The sequence below is a fragment of the Anomalospiza imberbis genome, chromosome 5 (assembly GCF_031753505.1).
Source record: "Anomalospiza imberbis isolate Cuckoo-Finch-1a 21T00152 chromosome 5, ASM3175350v1, whole genome shotgun sequence".
Classification (NCBI taxonomy): domain Eukaryota; kingdom Metazoa; phylum Chordata; class Aves; order Passeriformes; family Viduidae; genus Anomalospiza; species Anomalospiza imberbis.
In genome coordinates this window covers 33,719,530-33,739,175 of record NC_089685.1, presented here as the reverse complement: position 1 = coordinate 33,739,175, position 19,646 = coordinate 33,719,530, and positions in this window count along the sequence as shown.

Here is a 19,646-nt window from a genome sequence, read left to right as displayed (position 1 = left end):
GACACATTTTCAGAGAGGGGGTGAGGCAAATGAGAACAGTAATTAACTGAGAAACAACTTAAGTTGTTCTCTCAATTCCCTATGCACCAGGCTGAAATGGTATTATGGCTTCCTACAAAATTACATGTACCACATCAAAAGTAAACACTTAATCTAATATTCTAATTGTGGGTTTAGATAAACATCACAGTTATAAATCATTTTAATGAGTATATAAAAAAGAAGAAAATACCACATTAACTTTTCATTACCTTTTTAATATCCCCCATGGATAATGCAATTCATTTATGGGTATAATAGCCCCCTCTACTATATGCTATAGATACACAGAGGAATTAAATAGTGTAGCTCTGGGGGTGGTTAAGGTGTTTTAAAGTAAGAAATGGCTATGACTTGCTCATGCCTGCTCGTAAAAATAAAGGTTATGCATTTTAACAAAGAAGTCTGGGATGGAAACAAGGATAATTTGATCCAGTAATTAAAAGAAGAGTTTTCTTAATTGCTGACCCTATAGAAAAAGGGTTCTTAATCAAAGTAAAAGCAAACAGTGGAAAACTCTGAGGGAAGTCAACTTTTCTTGACAAGCTGTTAATCTAAAGACTCTCCAGTTATAGTCACGTCATCAAATATATCCCTAAAAAAACATAGTTAAGGCAAACCAAGCATCCCAATGGGTGGCAAATTCTTTGCAATAGTAATTTAACTGCTTTCAGAAGTGTAGCCACATGCTTCAGTGAAGAACAGAAACATCTGGGGAAAAATTATGCTGTTGTGTAACTCAGCAGAATTTCAACATTGACTTCAAATGTGATCAGGCATTGGGAGGTGTTTTCAGTGCTCTCTTTTAGGGAAAAGTCCCTCTTTAGGTCATCTGGCTGATAGTAATAGCTTAAAAACATAAAACTTTGGTTATCTGAGCAAAAGCAGTATGAAATTCCTATTTCTTTGAAACAATATAAGCAAATATACCATGAAGCCTTCCTATAGCAGTACTGCTGTTGTTTTTGATCTCACATAATTTCTTTTTGTCTTACTCTAAAATTTATGTTGTAATATTTGTACAGGCAATAGAATTTCACACAGGTCTTTGCAGTAGCTGAATCAAATGACAGCAATGATGAAGAAAATAATTTTTTTCACTGCATCATAATTTATTACACTTGACTGAAATGGTTTAGAGGCATCTCTGAGCAACACAGCCTGCTTCATGGACAGGACATGTTTTCCTAGATGTAAACTAAATTATTCATATAATGCATAGAGCACATGAACCATCCATTACCTGATACCCTCAAAACAATGGGCTGGAGAGCAGCCAGTATTAATTGATCATCCAACTGTCCAGTTACTCTGTGTGGGCAATTTATGCCAGATGCTATATAACCACACTTTGAAACATTTTCCACAAATAAATCTTTCTTATAGAGGGAGGTGGTTGTCTTTGGAAAAGCTATTTATGAGCAGTGATTTGCCAGCTGCAGCACTTGGGTAGGACATGAGCCAAGCTCCTGTCCATGCTGAACAGCAGGGCTGGCGCTCACATCCAAACACACCTGATGGAAGGGCTGAGTCAACAGTGCACTGTGTAATTCTTCTAAGGCAGGTTTCTGTGAGGTGTCAGAGGCAGTTTGGCCTGGCTCAGAGGAATCAGTTATTAAAATTATAGCTAGTGTTCAAACCAGTGTTAAGAAAACCACCTTTGACAGGCTCCCCCAATGCCTGGCTCAGCAGGGCTGGGCAGGCAGGTAGATTTGCTGGTCTGCTCCTCAGAGCTGGTGGTCACCATCCGAGCAGCAGCTGGCTCATGTGGTTGAACCAGGCACCCTGGGACAGAAACAGCTCCAGCTCTGCTGGGCACAAAGCCCGGGTTAAACAAACCAGCAAGGGCAGTGTGCCCCTGTGCACCAGCTCACACAGAGCCACACTGGCTGGTCCATAGGGATGCCTCATGTGAATGTCACCCAGAGCATCTGGGCACAATCAGCTCCCATAGCATCAAAGCATCACCTTCCTATCCTGTATCAGCATGGGCTATTTCATCCCATGCAAACATGGTGATTAATCAATTCATCAAATAACAAGTTATTCTGGCCAATAAAAATGTCAACAAACTCTTTCTTTCTCTGACTGAGCTACTAGTTCTGAGAAACTTTCTGCTCTATCAGTACTCTCCATTCGGTTTCATGCCCCACGTGAATACTCGAGAAAGACTTAATTTCTAATCTCAACTTTCTATTCCACCAAAGCAAATATATTTACATCCAAGACCATCTGCCTGTTAAGTTTGCAGCCTTCATCTGGTTGGGTATTTTCATTTCACAAGAGTTCTTCCTTTAGAAATATCAGCCTTGAAACATTCTTCAACCTGCAAAGTGATGAGATGCTCTACACAACTCAAATCAGGGTGACAGAGCAACCTGGTATGTTTTAATAGACATTTAATAGACACCTACAGCATGTCCATAAAAAGATTCTGTTTTATCTGGTAAGATATTATACATAGTATTTTTTTTTAATTGCATATGGAAGAATACTGAAAAATCTAATTCATTACGACAGTGTAAATCTTCATGCGGCCTCAGCAGGAGTGCCTGTGGGGCAGACAGAAACCCTGTAATGCATGAAAAATATTTACCTTTCTTCATCTTTTCGTTGCTGTTACACAAGACCTGGTAACAGGTAATCTTGATAGTCTGAGCAATTCACAGCTAAGCCTTTGCAATGACAAACTTGTCTTTCCCTGTGTGCTGCGAGTCCCAGTTTCCCAGAAGTACCAGCCTGGGTGTCAAAGATTTCAGATGCAAACCATTTGGGATGCTCCACTGCCACCTACAAAGCAAAGCCAGCTGGTGTGCATGGGCCCTCCTGCTCTGGGAGGGATTTCTTTCATTTTTAATATATCCTACAGTTGCTCTGTTCTTTCTTTCCATTTTCAAATCAGTCCATCGTTTCCTTTCTTTCTGACTCACTCTTGTTTTCCCAAGTCTTTCTATGCCTACATTTTTCATTTTTTCCTAATCTAAACTGACATTCTGTTCACTTCTTCCTTTATACTCCTAAAATTCACTCCCCGCAAAGCACTACTGATCCCCAGGAGAGGAGATGGTGGTGGCAGGACCATGTTGTTCCTCCAAGACATCTCTTCTACCTACCCCTCTTCCCCATAAAAGACATTTTAATTCTACAGAAAATGATTACAGAGATTATGGGGAAAATATGACAGTATCCCTTTCCCCCCGTAAGTTAATTTAGATGGATAATTCAACTTAGTAAAGGTTTTGCTAAGGTACAGGAAACCCCCTACCTTTTCTGGACTTCCCAAGCAGAAAAGATTGCCCTATACAAAATTATAGTCCCTCAGATCCAAGAATACACAACTGTTTAATATGGCTATTTTATAAGAAGTTGCCACTTAAATCAGTAGCTGAAGTCTGAAGAGGTTTGCAGTGAACATGAGATCAGACCTGTCCACACAGATGTGTCTGAGTACTTGAGCTCCTTCTTCCCCCTGGCACAAACACTCAAATTCCCTACATGGATTTACCATGCATGGATCTCACCATGCTGGCAGGCAATGTTCTGGAGTTAACCCGCTTCCCCATTTCCTACCATCTCTGTGACAAACTGACAAGTCCTCCAGTGATGCTTAAAACCAGAGGTAAAAATACAGCTGGTGACCAACTATTTTTTAACAGAAGGGTTCAGTGTTTTTGATCACTATTGAAATACAAGTTGCGGCTCATGTGGCAAGGAAAGTCCCCAGCTGAGCCCTCTCAGTCGGCAAGAGCACTCAATAGGTCAGAGCAGGGTGCTGATAACCCTAAAGTTGTAGATTCAACACCCATTTGGGCCATTCACTTAAGAGGTGGACTTGATCCTTGCGGGCCCCTTCCAACTCCAAATATTATGTGAATCTGTGAATCTGTGACCAAAAAGCACAGCCAAGTTCCCACCAAGCAAACCTGACCAGCCATCACCCTGAGACATTTGAGTGCTTAGCAAAAGGCAGGCAAAGGCTCATACCTCTAGTGGGTGCAGGGAAGCTTCTGGTCCAAGTCCAGACTTCCAGCCTGCCATAGGAATGGATCTGCAGACCACATTCAAAGTGTGCTCTCACTGGCTCCAGCTCCAAGAGAGCCAAGAGCTGGTTAAACTGCGGATGCATGGGGGTCGAAACCCTACACACCAAGAAGAAAGTGCTAGCTTTGCTCTTCTCTTCATTGCTTAGACCTTTCTTTTGATGTCTGCTTGGCTGGCCCCAGAGAGCTCTAGAAAATCACAGAAAGGATATGCCAAACTACATAGCCTAGATTTGATCCAAGATTCCCTCTAAAATTTGTTTTCTTCATAGTCTTTTCTACAAAAGGGGAATTTACATACTTTTACTGGGCCTTCTTATCTTTGCAGGACAGCCTAACTACCTAACTAGCAAAATATAGGTTCATAACAAAACAGAATAATAACTGTTTAACTGCTTATCTTAATTTATTCTCTAATGAAAGAGGCATATAGCTGTGAGATGGGAATTTATTTACAGTTCATGCCTGACCTTTTTAACATCTGGTAAAATCATGTTATGGAACTGTTTGAAAATGTATTGTCCCCTTTTAACAATGCTGACATTTTGTGATTATTGGCTCTGGAAAATCTACTGGCACTGTCAGGCAGAGAAAGTTCAGAAATTGCTTCCAGGGAATTACAAAGCTCTGATTTTTAGAGTGCTGAACACTAACAGATCCTTTTTATTGCATATTTTTAATATACACAAATAAGGAAAAACAAGATGCAAAGCAAAACTGAAAAAGGAAAAGAGAGAAGCACCCTTGATTAAATGCAAATTAGAACAGGGCTTCACTCCCAGCTGTCTGAAGTCTGTGCTAAAAAGCACCCTTACTTCAAAGCAAGAACAATCAGGTCCAGGGACACTCCAAGACCGGTCCTGTGCCAGTTGGGGCGGACAACAGGTGGAAAACAGCTCAGCACAGTCCAGCTGGCCGCAAAGCAGCCATGCAAGAGCCTCTGACTGTGGGGGGCTGCAGGCAAGGAGCCTCAGCAATTAGTGCTGGTGAAACTTTCCAAGTGCCCAGGCCACACATGCAGGACTGAGGGTGGTCCCACCAGAGTCTGCAAGTCACCAGGGGCAAATTACAGCTTTTGTACATGGCCCATGGTGGTGCCCCTCAGCAGGTAGTCTGGCATGCAGCAGTAGTGAGGGTGACCTGCTGCACGAGTAAAGTCTCCATAAAATTGTCAGTAGGTAGAAGTCTGACATGGTGCTTGGGGTGGTGCTGAGAAGACCTTTGCCAGGATACTTCAGCTGTGTTCATGTACAGCAGCAAAATATTACTGCAGAATGACCACTTGCAGGCTTTGTTCAAAGATATCATGGTTTTCCTGACTTTCCATTCTCAGTGACCTTCCTTTTCAAAATTCTCCTTTATCCCTTTACATTTTTTCACCTAATGCTACAGAAAAATAGCATTCTATTTGTAGAAACCAATTGCTTTTTGTACAGCAGAAAAAACTACCTGCTCTGTCAAAGTGTTCTTAAAATTCAGAGTGATATTGATTCACAAAATCTTTCCCATTGCCGAGATGAGGCAGCAGACTTCAGCTCTTGAAATACATGTTCCTGGTCCATCAGCGCTTCTGAAAGTATTAGCTAGGCAGGGTAATAGCTGCTATGGAAAAATGTACAGTTGGCTGACCAGTTTACCGCTGGGGGACAGGGATTTTCCAACACACTTAACTTGCTACAAAATCTTTAATGAAACTAGATAAAAAATTCATTCAGAATTGCAGCTACAAAGAGAACCAAGAAATAGAAAGATTTACAGCCTTTCAAATATTCCATTTCCAGTTTGCCATCACATCTGCAAATTCTGTAAGAGGAAGTGGCCTCCCTGTTGCACCAGGGGAGGTTTAGGTGGGATATTAGGAAAAAACTCTTCACTGAAAGAGTGGCCAAATATTGGAACATGCTGCCCAGGGATTCTCCATCCCAGGATATGTTCAAAAGGCACATGGGTGTGTCAGTTAGAGACATTGTTTAGTGGTGAACATGGAAGTGATGGGTTAACAGCTGGACTTGGGATCTTAGCAGTCTTTTCCAACCTAAATATTTCTATGATTCTTCTAAACAAAACCACAGGATATAGCAGAGACTGTAGCAGTGTGTGACAAGAAATATGTAAAACTCTGCAAGTGGAAATTGTGACATTTGTGTTTATGCGATTTTTTGTTATGATAGTTCTCAACCACTGTTATTTAGAACCAGCTGAACATTACATTGATTTCCTTGAAGTATAATGGTCTTCACAACTGTTCCTCTAAATGTAGTGACTGATCTAACAGTAAGTTCAATGGAAATAATTCAACTACTTTTCAATAAAATACAGAATTTGCACTTTTGGAAAAAGCACTTTCACTTGAGGCACACTGCAACTCGATAAATGCAATTATATACCTAAATGAGTTTTTCTTCATTCATGGTAGTACCAGATCTATTCTGTCTGTTCTTAATGCTCTAAAGGTATTTATCAAAATCTCACACTAAAACATCTAGGAGAAATTTTGACTCAGCTACTCTAAAGGTCTGGGTTGCAACATGGATCGTTGTGCACTGCTGCAGTAATTTATACTACAATAGAAATCTTTGATTATATTCTACTATCCTGCTTTATCTGCTGCAGTACAGAATCCCCACGGCTTTGCCAACACTTGAATTAATTTTAACAATAGCTTTTGACTTGATGTAGCACCTCAAGAAGCTGTTAATTATAGGACATTTTCAGGCTCTTTCAGCAGATATAAAAACTGTGTTGTCTGGTGATATTTTTCATAGTACCAGTTCTTCATTCTTTCTGCAAAATGCACATCTTAAAATTAATTGCTCCATTATGAAGGCTTGGAGAAGCAAAGTAAAATAATGAAACCCTTATCCCAATCCCAGTAACAGGCTTAAACTCAGCAGAAGGAACACAGATAACTTTTGTGCAACTGAACATTGAGAGCAAAATGTTTATAAGAGTGACAGTTGTAAGAATTTGCCCCATTTTGTGGTGGAAGTGATACCAGTTTGGATCAGCCTACACTTTTGTTTATCTAACTGTTGTCAGCCCCACATGCAAGTGATGTGGCCTCTGTGCCTGGCTGGCAAGAAGACAATTTTCAAATAAAATGTGACAGAGTCCCCAAAGCTAAAGTATGAAAGGAGCAACCTTCTGGCCTAAGACAGACACAAACAGTGTTGGAAACGATGCAACAGCTTCTTTCTGCAAAGAGCCAGCAATGACCACAGTATTCCTGGAGCATTCATGTTAACCTGTGGGCTAGCTATTACTTCAAGTGAAATTAATGAAGTTTAGGGGCGTAGTGAAGCTGCTGGTGACCATAAGGAGCACTGGTGGAGTGTGGAAAGCCCTCCCCGCCACACATTCTGCTTCAGGAGTCCAGCATGCCTGAGCCAGCATCCTTGAGGAAGTACACTTTTTCTGGCATTTTTACCTAAACAAGAGCATTTAAACAAAGCAGAACAGCTCTAATAAGGCACCTTGAGGGAAACTTACCTCAGATTAATCTACAGTTTCATTTTAGACTAGTGAAAGTTAAAGAAACCACACTAGAGCTCCACAAGATGAAGTTGATTCTCTCACTAGTGCCTGCAATCTCTTTTTTTGGAAATTGGGAGAGCAAAGAAAAACTTAGCAAGGAAAAGTGCAGCAGAATCTCGACTAATCAATATTTCCATTTACACTGAAGAACAAATTGTAATCTTTGATTTTGGCATAGAACATGATTCTTTCAGTTTTGCTATTACTCGCACGGAATTTAGTTCTGGACCAGGCAGCCCATTTTCACTTCTAACCACATAAAGGGAAACATTGTCAGAAAAGTTCCTGTGTGTGCTGATGGACACCAAGCTGAGCAGGAGGCAGCAATGTGCCCTGGTGGCCAAGAAGGCCAACAGCCTCCTGGCCTGCATCAGGCACAGCTCAGCCAGCTGGGCAGGGGCTTCCCCTCTGCCCATCCTGGTGAGACACACCTGGAGTGCCGCATCCAGTCCCGAGCTCCCCAGTGTGAGGGAGACATGGACAGACATGGCAGGTCCAGGGAAGGGCCATGAGATGATTTCAGGCTTGTAGCACCTGACATTGGGAGGGGGAAGGTAAGAGCTGGAGCTATTCCACCTGGGTAAGAGAAAGCTCTGTGAGGGATCTTACCCCTATGAGAATACTCTAATCGGGGAGGAAATGAGTAAAGAAGACAAGGTCAGGCTCTTCTCAGTGATGTACAAGGGGCAATGGGTAGGAGTTGAAGCATAGATTAAACAAAGTAGAAAACATTTGAAGTTTTTAGTTTGTTGGGTTTTTGGTTTTGTTTTTTAATGAGGGTGGTCAAGAACTGGAACATGTTGCCCAGAGAGGTCCAGAGAGTATTTCCTGATGTTCTATTCACAAAGAATTTTACACCTCTGGTACAAGTTAGCTTCTTTGCTGGTGTTTCATGGTTAGCTTGTAGTCTGGATGGATCAGGGAATGTCCCATCTCACAGCTCTCCCCAGCCCTTATATGAATTTATTAACTACAACCTTACACCTGTATTTATTAAAGCCCTAAAAGCAATTATCTGAGGCTCCACAGCAGCTTCACACCATCTCACTGCTTCTTCTTCAGCTGCCTCTCTTCTGATAGTAACTCTTTCCGGAGCTTCCTCGCTCCGGAAAGAAAATCTTTATTGTCAAGACAGTGCTTTACAGTTGATAAAGTATGCCAGATTGTAAGAGCTGAGCCAGATAACCTCTGCAGGGACAGAAAGGAGAACAGTATTTTTCTCTCTAACTTGTGCAGTTCCTACTCTGAAGCTAAAGAAAATTATTAAAAAGCGTGAGTTAATATGAAAATATTCTCAGAAGTTAACTGACATGACAATCAGAATATGCTATATCCTGTTGTTATCCATTAATATGCATTTTGTGTTTTCATGGCCTCTGTGGACACACTGAGATGTAATTCATTTAAAAACACACCAAAGTTAATGCATTTCAATGTAATTTGAAACTTAGAAAATGATAAAAATTGGTGGTTTTTTCATACCTAGAGAAATTAACTGGATTATGCAGAAGGTAACTCAGAGCAGATTTATGTTCTGAGCTGTTCACTTTAATGAATATCATGAAGGAACTGGATCTGAAAGCTGAAGGTGAGCATTCACATCCAGGAAACTACAATTCAGGCAGCAGTGTAGAGCAATTTCTGAGAGAAATAGGTCACGATCTGTATGTTCATGTTTTATATGTTTAAAGTGAAGGTTGAGCTACCCCAGCCTAAACCTCAGATGTGGGCCTCGGAGGCCTGGAAGCCTGTGGCGCAGTTAAGAATAAGTTTGTGGCGCAGTCAGAAATTATGTCAAGGTATAACACAGTGTACTGAGCTATCTAGGTGTGAATTAGTATAGGTCTGCAGTGTGAAACTTTAGCCACCTTAAGACAGGAACAAACAATGTTTGCTTGCCAGTGAGAGTGTGCTCACGATTGTAAACTATCTGGAAGTGTATAAAAACTACTGTCTCCAAACAATAAAGGGAGAACGTCGGATTAACCATATTGGTTCGGATCTGCGTTTGTTCCTGTCCAGCTCACCTTTTTATTTTTGGCCCCTGTTTCACAGCAGAGCTGTAAAAACTGCAAATGAAGGCCCATCTTGGCCAGAATGTTGCAATGTAACCTCTTTGTCATTATGGAAGCAAACCTATTCCTGAAGCTGGAGATGCAGGCTCTGCCAGAGATTGCAACTGCTAAATAGTCACTTTTCCTATTGGTAGAGAAATGGAGCTGAAAGCCTGTAAACGTACAACCAAACCAGCCCTTGTGTTTGTTCCATTCAGCTCCTACCTGAATTGCATTCTATTGTAGTGGTCTAACCAGTGGCACCAAACCATTTCCCACTGAATTTCAATCATGAGATAAAAATTTAAATCTCAAACATTTTTTTCTCATTGACCTTTAACATTACATGAACTTAGTGAGTTTTTGCTTTGTCAGCTAGATACAGGGGGGTTTTAAATGGACAATTTATCCTTACTCCAATATTTGCCATATCATATTGGACCTCCATACACAGGGATACATTTGAAGCCTGAAAAAAGCTCCTCATTGCTTACTTGTACATCTAAAATTACCCATTCACTTCTTGATAGCTGAGAGCACTCAAGCATGTCAGTTTTATGACATTCTTTGCAGTTTTATATGCTTTGGTTCTTCCAGAAACCACACATACATGCTAATTAGCACTAAACTTTTCCATAATAAGCACCAAGCATTCAAGTAGTGTATGCTTTAAAAAATATCTTTCTCCTTTTTGAAATTTTTCAAGCCTCAGGGTGTTCCAGTTTTCCTTTCCAGTTAAGGTGTGTCTGGGAGCAGTGGGGGCACCCCTTGCCTCCCTCATCTTCTGACAAAGGGATGATATTTAGAGCATCACTTTATGAATGAGAAAAAGACAGTTCTGTCAAACTGACTTTAATTTTGTTTTAACTAAGATAAAATTTCAGTTGGTATTTTTTACTCTGAGAGCATGGTAAGAGTCATCCTTGACAAACTTTTAATACAAAAAGAATTGTCACCATCTTAGTAAATTCATTATAATTTTGATGCCTTAAGTCCAGGCTGTTCCTGTAAGGCAAAACTTGTAGATGAAATTAGGTTCTGGAAAAACCAGCAAGTTCTGAGGGCAGCTTAAACAATTGGAGCATTATGACATCCAGGTGGCAGGTCAACTTAAGAGTGTATTTGTAACTTGAGTTTTGAAATGTATACAAAAGCTAGTTTTCCTTTCCTTTTTTCCCCTCAGGTACCCAAGCTGCCATTTTCTTCAGCAGTTTTTCAGCTATAATGTTTGGGCAGATGAGCACTGAGTTTTATTACATTTAGTCCCCACGCAAGCACACATGAGAATATACAAATTTTTAACTGTATCATCTTCAAAATCTTCACAAATTTTGTTTCAGTTTCATTCTGAAGCTGCTTTTCAGAGACAGAGGTTGAAGTTGCTCCCTGCATTGTACTTGGCAGGAGAAACCACTCAGTGAATGAAACCCTCAATTTAGGTGAAATTCAGAAAAACGAGGTAGATCAGAGACACATCCTATCAGATGAGTAAACTCTGCTGATCTGCCACAGAAGCCTAGACACCATGTACTTCTGCTGAGAACATTGTAAAGGAATACCAGCAACAGTTCTGGGCTCAAAGAGACTGAGTCAGCAGAAGAGTGACAAATTTAGATCCTGCTGAGCAAAGGAATCCCTCTGCACGGGAACAGCTGTGAACAAACAGTGCTGAACTGAATAGGAAGTTCCAAACAAAAACAGGAGGCTGATGGGCATATTGTATGCTCTGAGCATCACGGGGAAAGCCACTGAGGAGCACAGGCTTGCTGAGCTTAAGCAAGTGTGCAAAATAGCAAGGATAGCTGGATGAGTTAGAAAATCAGAGTCTTCTTCAACTCACCAAACTAATCCTTTTTGGCATGAGACCTCCTCTCTCAAGATCTCCTTGACTGAGAAGGAATAAAATCCTTCAAGATATTGGGAAACGAACAATGAAATTGTGATGGGAAGGGGCAAAATGTGCTCAGGACTCTAGCTGGGAATAGGCAGTGAGAAGCGAGTCCACAGCCATGTCTCTGCAGTTTTCCCTGACAGCTGAGTTCAATGCTCAATACTCTGCCTTTTTTCCCCATTAACAAGACCCTAACCAAAACTCCTTTACAACACTAATGCAGTGTGATGATAGACATTGTACTATCCTTAGACAAAATATACTCCTCAGTGAGACAATAAAGGCATCCAGGATTTTTAATTGGTCTGGTGCTGGTGTGAGCAGTGGGCACCTAAGAGAAAAGCTCTGCTCTGAGGGCTTGAGGATCAGGATAATGGCTGAAATTAAAAGTAAACAAATAAAACAAACCCCTCTGCAACACTGAAAATACAAAAATGGTTACAAGTGAGATAAAACGAGCACCAGCTAGACATCCAAATTCTGCTATCTCTCATAGCAGTGGCTAAGAACATCTGCAAGGATGTGTTTTGGTCAGTGTTTGTGCTCACTGGATTTGACAGCTTTCTTTCTGCCTCTATTGTTGCCTGGAGCAGAAAACTAGCCTCCATCTCCAGTCATTTCTGCTCAGATACTGCAGTATGGACAGATCATTTAAAACATTAATCACTTCCTTTTCAGTGTTCAGCACCAAGTACATAGATTTATAGGATCTATCAGATTTTTTGGGTTTTTTTGGTGTTTTTTTTTTTAATCCACACATTTGTATTTGCATTTGTATATTTCAAATAAAATAATTTTATGTTTTGACTTTTGTAGAATCCTATCCCTAAGAGCATGTGATACAGCAGAATTTATTTCAGGACTTGCAGTGTGAAGTGCAGGTCTGCCAAAACCACCTCAAAAGAGTTTGCGAGCTCCTGAAGCTGCTGTGGGCTTGCACAGACATCTCCAGGGACAACTGCTGGGCAGTTACATTCCCCAGCTTTTCTTACAATTATGGCACAAGTTGTGGTTCATTAGAATCACATATAGTTGGCTCTAGATTACTAGTTTTCCTCCCTTTTGGTCAGTTTTTCTGGAACAGAAACCCCAGTTCAGTATTCTAAAAAAGATTACCTTTGGAACTGGGGTCTTGTTGCATATTTTGTTTCATTATGGTCAAATTGTAAAACAGTATTTTAAAATTAAATTTCAAAAAAATTAAAAATTTAAAAACTAAAAAAAAAAAGGTTTTGGTTACCAGGGCAACTTAGATTAGAAATACAAATTAAAAATCCTCTCTTGTTTAAACTCCAGACATGCAAAGTAAGTCAGTGTGCTGATGCCCAAACACTTAAATTCTACCACTTAAGAGGTGAATGCACTCATTCAGGGGAAGGCAATCACTGCTGACACATCCATCTGCTCACCAGAATCCAAAACGTAGTTTTGCGAGGTCTCTCATGTTAAGAGCCACCATTCCATTACAGCTGATTGCTGAAAGCCTGCAAGAAGGGAAATCATTAGCAAGGTAGAAAGAAAATATGGAACCATGCTACGAAATCTGCTTTTTCAGCCATGTAACACAGCTAGAGGGGCCCAGGGATTTACTGCACTCCCTGCAGCAGTAGCCAGCCATCCAGACTGGACCACCGGCAAACATCAGGCCACAGAAGCATTGTCTGGTGTCCTCACACCTGCACAAACTTTGACAAACTTGACGCTACACATGTGAACCTTAGAAATAGCTTGCAAAGGATTGAACTTTGAAGCAAGCCAGTCTTAACGGTTCAGAAAGCTTCAGTACCTTGTCAAGAAAAATAAAATTCACTAGATCCATTTCAAATCCATTCTTCAAATACCTGTAATTTTTCATCTGTGAAGGAATCTCGCTGGTTTCCCCCTTCCGTTTGTTTGGTGTTTGTTAATGAGGTTACAGCACCATCTCCTGGAAGAACACAACTTGTTGCAACTGCTCCTGAAATCTTCATTTCACTGTGCCCACAGAACCCGCTTACACAGTAGATTCTGCCAGGGCACCCACCTGAAGCAACTGGATAGGCAAAACAAGAAACTGCTGACCTTTTTTTTCTTAGTAGCTATACTGCAATAATGAACACAGGGAAAGAATGGAGAGGTTGATTTTAGCTTATACTCCACTTTTAAGGGGCAACACGAGACTTAGTATTATAGAATCAGCACTGGAAGAGCACAAGCCTGCTCAAACAGATCTGGCCATTCACTGGTTCAAATAAAAATGAAAGGGTTTCTGGTCCAAGAGGTTCATATGCCTTTGGTCAGAGGGCATAAAACCCAAGGTCCAAAAGGTTAATAACACCCCATGATGAAATCAAAATACGTCCAACAATTTTTTTTTAGATTTTGTTTCACTGCTTTACAAAACCACTGAGAAACTATTACCAATAAAATGACTTTCACATTAAAAAGGCTACTGTCAGGGTTAATTTTAGCTTAAAAAAAAATAAAACATTACTAAATGGTTTAACACTTAGCATTGGAAAAATACCAAAGAATTGTCCTTTTATTCAGATGATTGATGTAATTTCTACAAATGCAATGCTGATCATCTGGGGGGAACAGTAACTTCAAAAAATTAAAACACTGAAACATGGAACCCCCAGAAAGACTCACTCATTCTCAGATATATGTGCACACATATGCACAGATACTTAGTGGGGATTTTAAAGTGTTAGAGAGTCACTTGAACAAACAGAAGACATTAATCAAGAATTACTAGCAAGCAGGTATTTTAATCTTGCAGCTCTATGTGATATTAATAGTCTTAGGCACTCTGCTACATTTATGGAGCATTCTGAAAACTATGTTATGAGGCATAAAGCATATACTTTATCAGCCTGGGGTTACTACTGGCATTATCAAGAAGAAATAATAGCTGTTTCCAGGACAGAAGAAACAAAAAACAAAAAATGTAGTTACTTAAAACACTTTTCTTTCATTAAAAGGCTTCAGGGCTTGATATTTAAGGCTCTTTATGAAAAATGCAAAAAGAAAAAATTATAGTGATTTTTATGATCTAAGCAATGTAATATAATAGTCTTGGGCATCATGGCTCCCTGCAGAAAAATCCCATTGCACTTAAATTTTATTCGAAAACCCTGGTCAAAAGGGTAACTTGGGGTTACAGGAATACCCTATACACAGCACATCATCTTGCTTTTGAGCACAAAAATAACCTACAGCACTGTGCTGTATTCATCAGCATAGGATAGCATATTTACTGGTGCAGGCAGGCAGAAACAGCTGGATCTTCCTTTGGCAAAGGCCACTGATGAGCTGTGCAGACAGCTTTCACAGTGAATAGCCTTTTCTTCAGCCACACAATCAAGCAGCTGTAAGAACAGATTTATCAAAGAAGCTTCTGATGTTGTTCTCAGATACTGTACTTTTAATAAACCTATTTCCACTACTTTGTCAAAGAAATAGCTGGTCTTCAAAATGGAGTGCATTACATATGACATCTTTGTAGTCAAACATACTATTCTGCATGCAGACCTCAGACATTTCCTAGGGCTTCTGTGTTTCTCTAACATCTGCTCATGTTAGAATGTGTTTTTATTGCTGTAGGCTGAAATCTGAACAAAACTGCAGAAAAGTATGCAGGATTTAAACAAGGGTTTTGTAGTGACCTAAAGCAAACAAACATTGACAATAAGAGATATAATCTGTTTACAATCCTAACCTGCATGTGTTGGAACATTTCTCTTGTAAACAAACAGCACAGAAGCTCAGAAAAAACATTGTGACATTTAAGGCTAACTCTGCAAATGAGCATTGAAATCTTGTATTAATTTTTTGCCTTTTCAAAGCACTATCCAGAGAGATTGCTCCTTGATAAGTTCCAAGTATTGCTGTACTTTAAAAAACTGGCAGGTAACTTTCCAAAATGAGAGAAGTGGTCTCCTTTGAAGCTAACTGAAACAGCTTGCTAAGTAAGTCTGCAAATAAGTGTATTTTTTTATTTTAAAAAAGCAGTATAAGCATTCTTGATTTCAAATAATATTTATTCACTAGACCATGCTGAAACTCAAATAAAGGAGATGAACATAGACAAATGCTCTCCCACTTTCTCTTCAGCACTTCTGAAGGCGGGAGATAGGAAGAAAATCTGACTTGATTCCCACTGAATCTTTCAGCTGACCCTGAAAATGTGCATTATGGTTGTTTGCTTTACTTCATTAGATGCTATAGCAGCATTTTAAGGTTCCTCACTGGAAACAGATTTTTTTGAATTATTAAAAATATTAAATCCTAGTTTCAGCTACTAATTGCTGCCAGAGGAATTTTAAAAAATTATAATGAGGTGAATTCTCCAAAAGAAGATCCATGAAGCTAATTTTTAGGACAAACCTTCTCTTGACATGTAATTGTGCACTTAATAAAATTACATGTAAAAAGTATTGCATCCTTGCAGCAAACTGGACAGACCTGCAAATGAGCATTACTCTGCTACCTCAAGCAAAACAAAGCTTCTGTGCTTCCACTTAATGACCCATTGAAATATGAACTGAATGACATGACAGACTTTTTCTCCACCACATCATCCCCATTTCACAACAGCATATTCTGCTCAGCATTCACACTACACACAACTATGGGCCCTCACTGCACCTGGGCTCAGAAGCACACTGTGACGTAAGCTCCCAAGTTCTCTTCTTTCTGCAGTACACAACATACCTTTCCTACATGATATAGCTAAAAGCATACAAAATGACATCCATATTGCAATGGCAACCTTTGGGGATTCTTTCCAACAGGTCTGATTGTCTTCTGTGAGTTTCAAGGAGACACTTGTTCGCTCAGCTGGGAGGTCTGATCTCACAGATGTGCAGGATATTACCAGGTCTATTTGGCCAGTCATATTAGAATTTGTTTGTTCCTGGTATGCACTTCAGGACAGCAAACAAAGAATACTTTGACCAAAGAATGCTCATTATACTCTGCAGTGCTCTTTTTGACCTCCATCTATAGAAGTACTTGAACCTGCCAATGGACCTTTTATTTTCCCACGCTTCCACGTGCTGACATACAAAAAAAAAAAACCCAGCCTGTTACCCAACTGTTTTTGCACTCTTTCCAATCCCTGTGACAAAGACAACTTGGATAACACGTCAATTATTGTGTTGACAGCTAAGCTATGCAGTTTTGCAGCAATAAATGCCAAGTGACACCAGTATTAAGAAAAATAGACTAACAAATACAAAACATTTGCCAAACAGCACTAGAATGCAGATTCACCTTTTTATGTAATAGCGTGCCTTTGTCCTCATTTTAAGTTTCCTGAACCAGCCATGTTCGGCCACCTAACAGGCCTGAAAAAAGTAATTCATAGACAATCAGAAATTTTTACTATTTCAGAAAAATTTTTGTCTTTACATGGCCCTTGATGAATCCAACTGTTTCAACTTTAATACAAGTGTTCAAACCATGCAAAACATTTTCTCCATGTAGAAATAACCTCTCAATTTATCTGGTACAACCACAGAATGACTGGATACACCAGGCTGAAAGCCACTCAAATGAATTCACATTCAGAAATCAAATACCAACACCACTACAAAATTACACAATTATGGGTTTTGTTCTCTTTTTTTCAAAAGTTCAGAGTGAAGAACTGCAAAAATAATTAGTCATCTCCCTAGAAAATTACCTACAGCTAAGGCAAGGTCACTGTCAGAACACTGTATAATCTTCCACGTCAAACACCTTTTTAATCTTTATATTGGCTACCTGGAGATACACATACTCTACGATTTTATTAGAGTTGAACTCAACCCACTTTATATGCCCCAACTGGTACCAAAAGCAAAAGCAGCAGAGAGTTTAGTGTTTCATTTTGGCTGCCCCCTGCCAAGGTATTAAAATCAACCATTGCTGTCCATCTGCATCTTCTGTTCTTCACTTGAATTCTGATGGTAAGATGATTTTTGCAAACAAGCCACATTTCAAACCAGAGTCATGGATTTTCAGCCTACTGTATCAGGAGAAACAAGAACTCCGCAGAACTCAGTAACTTTAGTTTAGAATATTCCCCTTTAAAAAGATTCATTTGATCATCTCCATATTTGGAAAAAAGTATGGTAATGTTCTTAGACTTTGAAAAGGAGTTGATGATGGGAAATCCAAATTTTTTTTCCCCCTTCTGTCAAATGTGACTAACACTTCAAAGTTGCCAGCTGTGGAGAGAAAAGAATCAAAGTAGCTCCTACCATACATTCCATCAGTAGGCAGAATTCAGCTGTTACAATTCCAAACACCTTACTGGCCAGCTGGGCTAGAGCTTTAGATCATTCAATACAGTGTGAGCATTCTGAAACTGAAGGGCAGGAGAAAGATTTTCATGAAGCCACATTCCATGGAATTCTGTGGAACACAGAACTGTGTTTTGTCCCTAGATAATGTTAGGCATTTTTACTGCTCATGGAAGATTAATTTATTTCATTACTCTTAAGAACTCTCCCCCCAAACTCAAATACAATGAAAAATTATAAAGGGATACTGATTAAGAAGGTGGATTTTAATGTAAGAGTTATATACCCAAGAGCTCTTCCAGGGCAGGGAGCAACACTTCCTGCCAGAATTTCTACCTGCTCATGTTCAGTAGTGCAACACTCAAATCTTCCCATCGCATAGCAAGGAGGAATCAAAGAGGGAAAAAAAAAAGTAATAAACTGACTAGTATTTTTCATTTTTTCAGAATTAATTTTAAGAAGAGCAACAACAAAATAGACATTTCATCTGAAGTTTAGAGCAACAGGGAAAGAAAACCCAGAGGCTGTAAGTTTAACTGTTGGCAGAAACAAATGTTATTTCAGGCAGAATGATTAGGACTCACAAAATAAAAACAATGCACACACACACATCCAAGGCCACATGTTAGTTTGCTTTTAAAAGTGGAGGTATTGGAGAAGTACCAGTAAATATGAGAACAGTTGCTAAATCCCTACTACTAAGTCCACCAGTGCAGGGCGAACTTGTTCCAAGCCTCATTATTGAGAACATCCGTTAAGGCAAATACAACAGGAGCAGATATGGATTTTTAATTCCTGTCTTTGAGTTGATGAAATTTAAATATAATCCTTCATTTGAGGGAAGCAATGCTTTTACATGGCTATGTGCTGCTTTGTACACCTCATAAAAATACAACTGGAAGTAGTACAGCTCTCTTTATTTTGTCAACTGCTATATTAGATGCCATACTTTGAAGGAAAATCATATAAAAAATAAATTTACATGATTGAAGTGCAGCATTCTTGAAGTATTCGTAGATTTCAATTTATAATTTTAGAAAAATCTCTTGTAAGGATGGCGAGTTCTTTCACTGAAAAACAGAGCATGAAGTATTTTTGAGATACAAAAATATTTTAACCCAAAAATCTACTATGTGAGGACTGGCCAACCATTTTTCTATTATGCACAAGCTTGTTAATTGGTCTCAATTGTCTGTGTGCAAAGTGATGAAAAATACTAGAGAAAGTTCTAATTTTACCAAACATCCTAAAAGCAGCCTTTCAGAATGCTGGTTTTGTTTTAGTGAGAGAAATTTCCTATTTCAATTTCAAATACTTAGCATTTAAAAAACAGCTACAGGTATTCCTGACATCTTCTTTAACAGAATTGCATGAACGTAATTGATCTAAAAACATAAACACACCAGATTTATACCAGTACTTGGATATACAGGGGAAAACCAAAGAAAACTTTCAATCCTAGTGGTCCAGTGAAATTGAGTGGAATTTCAACACCTAACATGGCTAGATTTTGGTACACGGATAATTATCTCAGTAATTATGGTGCAGTTACAATCGTTATGAGTTAGTCTTCCCACATCACCAAAATAACTAACTGCTACATGGAGACAACCACACTCGAAATTTCTGCAATTTACAGGGAAGACTTAGTTCTTATGTTCCCACCTGCTTTGTCAGTGGTCAAAGTGAAGACTACTCTTCTGCAAGAAAGTATTCACAATGTAACAGAGCTCAACCTTCCCTTCTGTCCTTAAGCTTGCTTCACTGTAAAGTACTGCAAAACAAAGTGAAGATGATCTGCCTCCACCACATCAGGTGT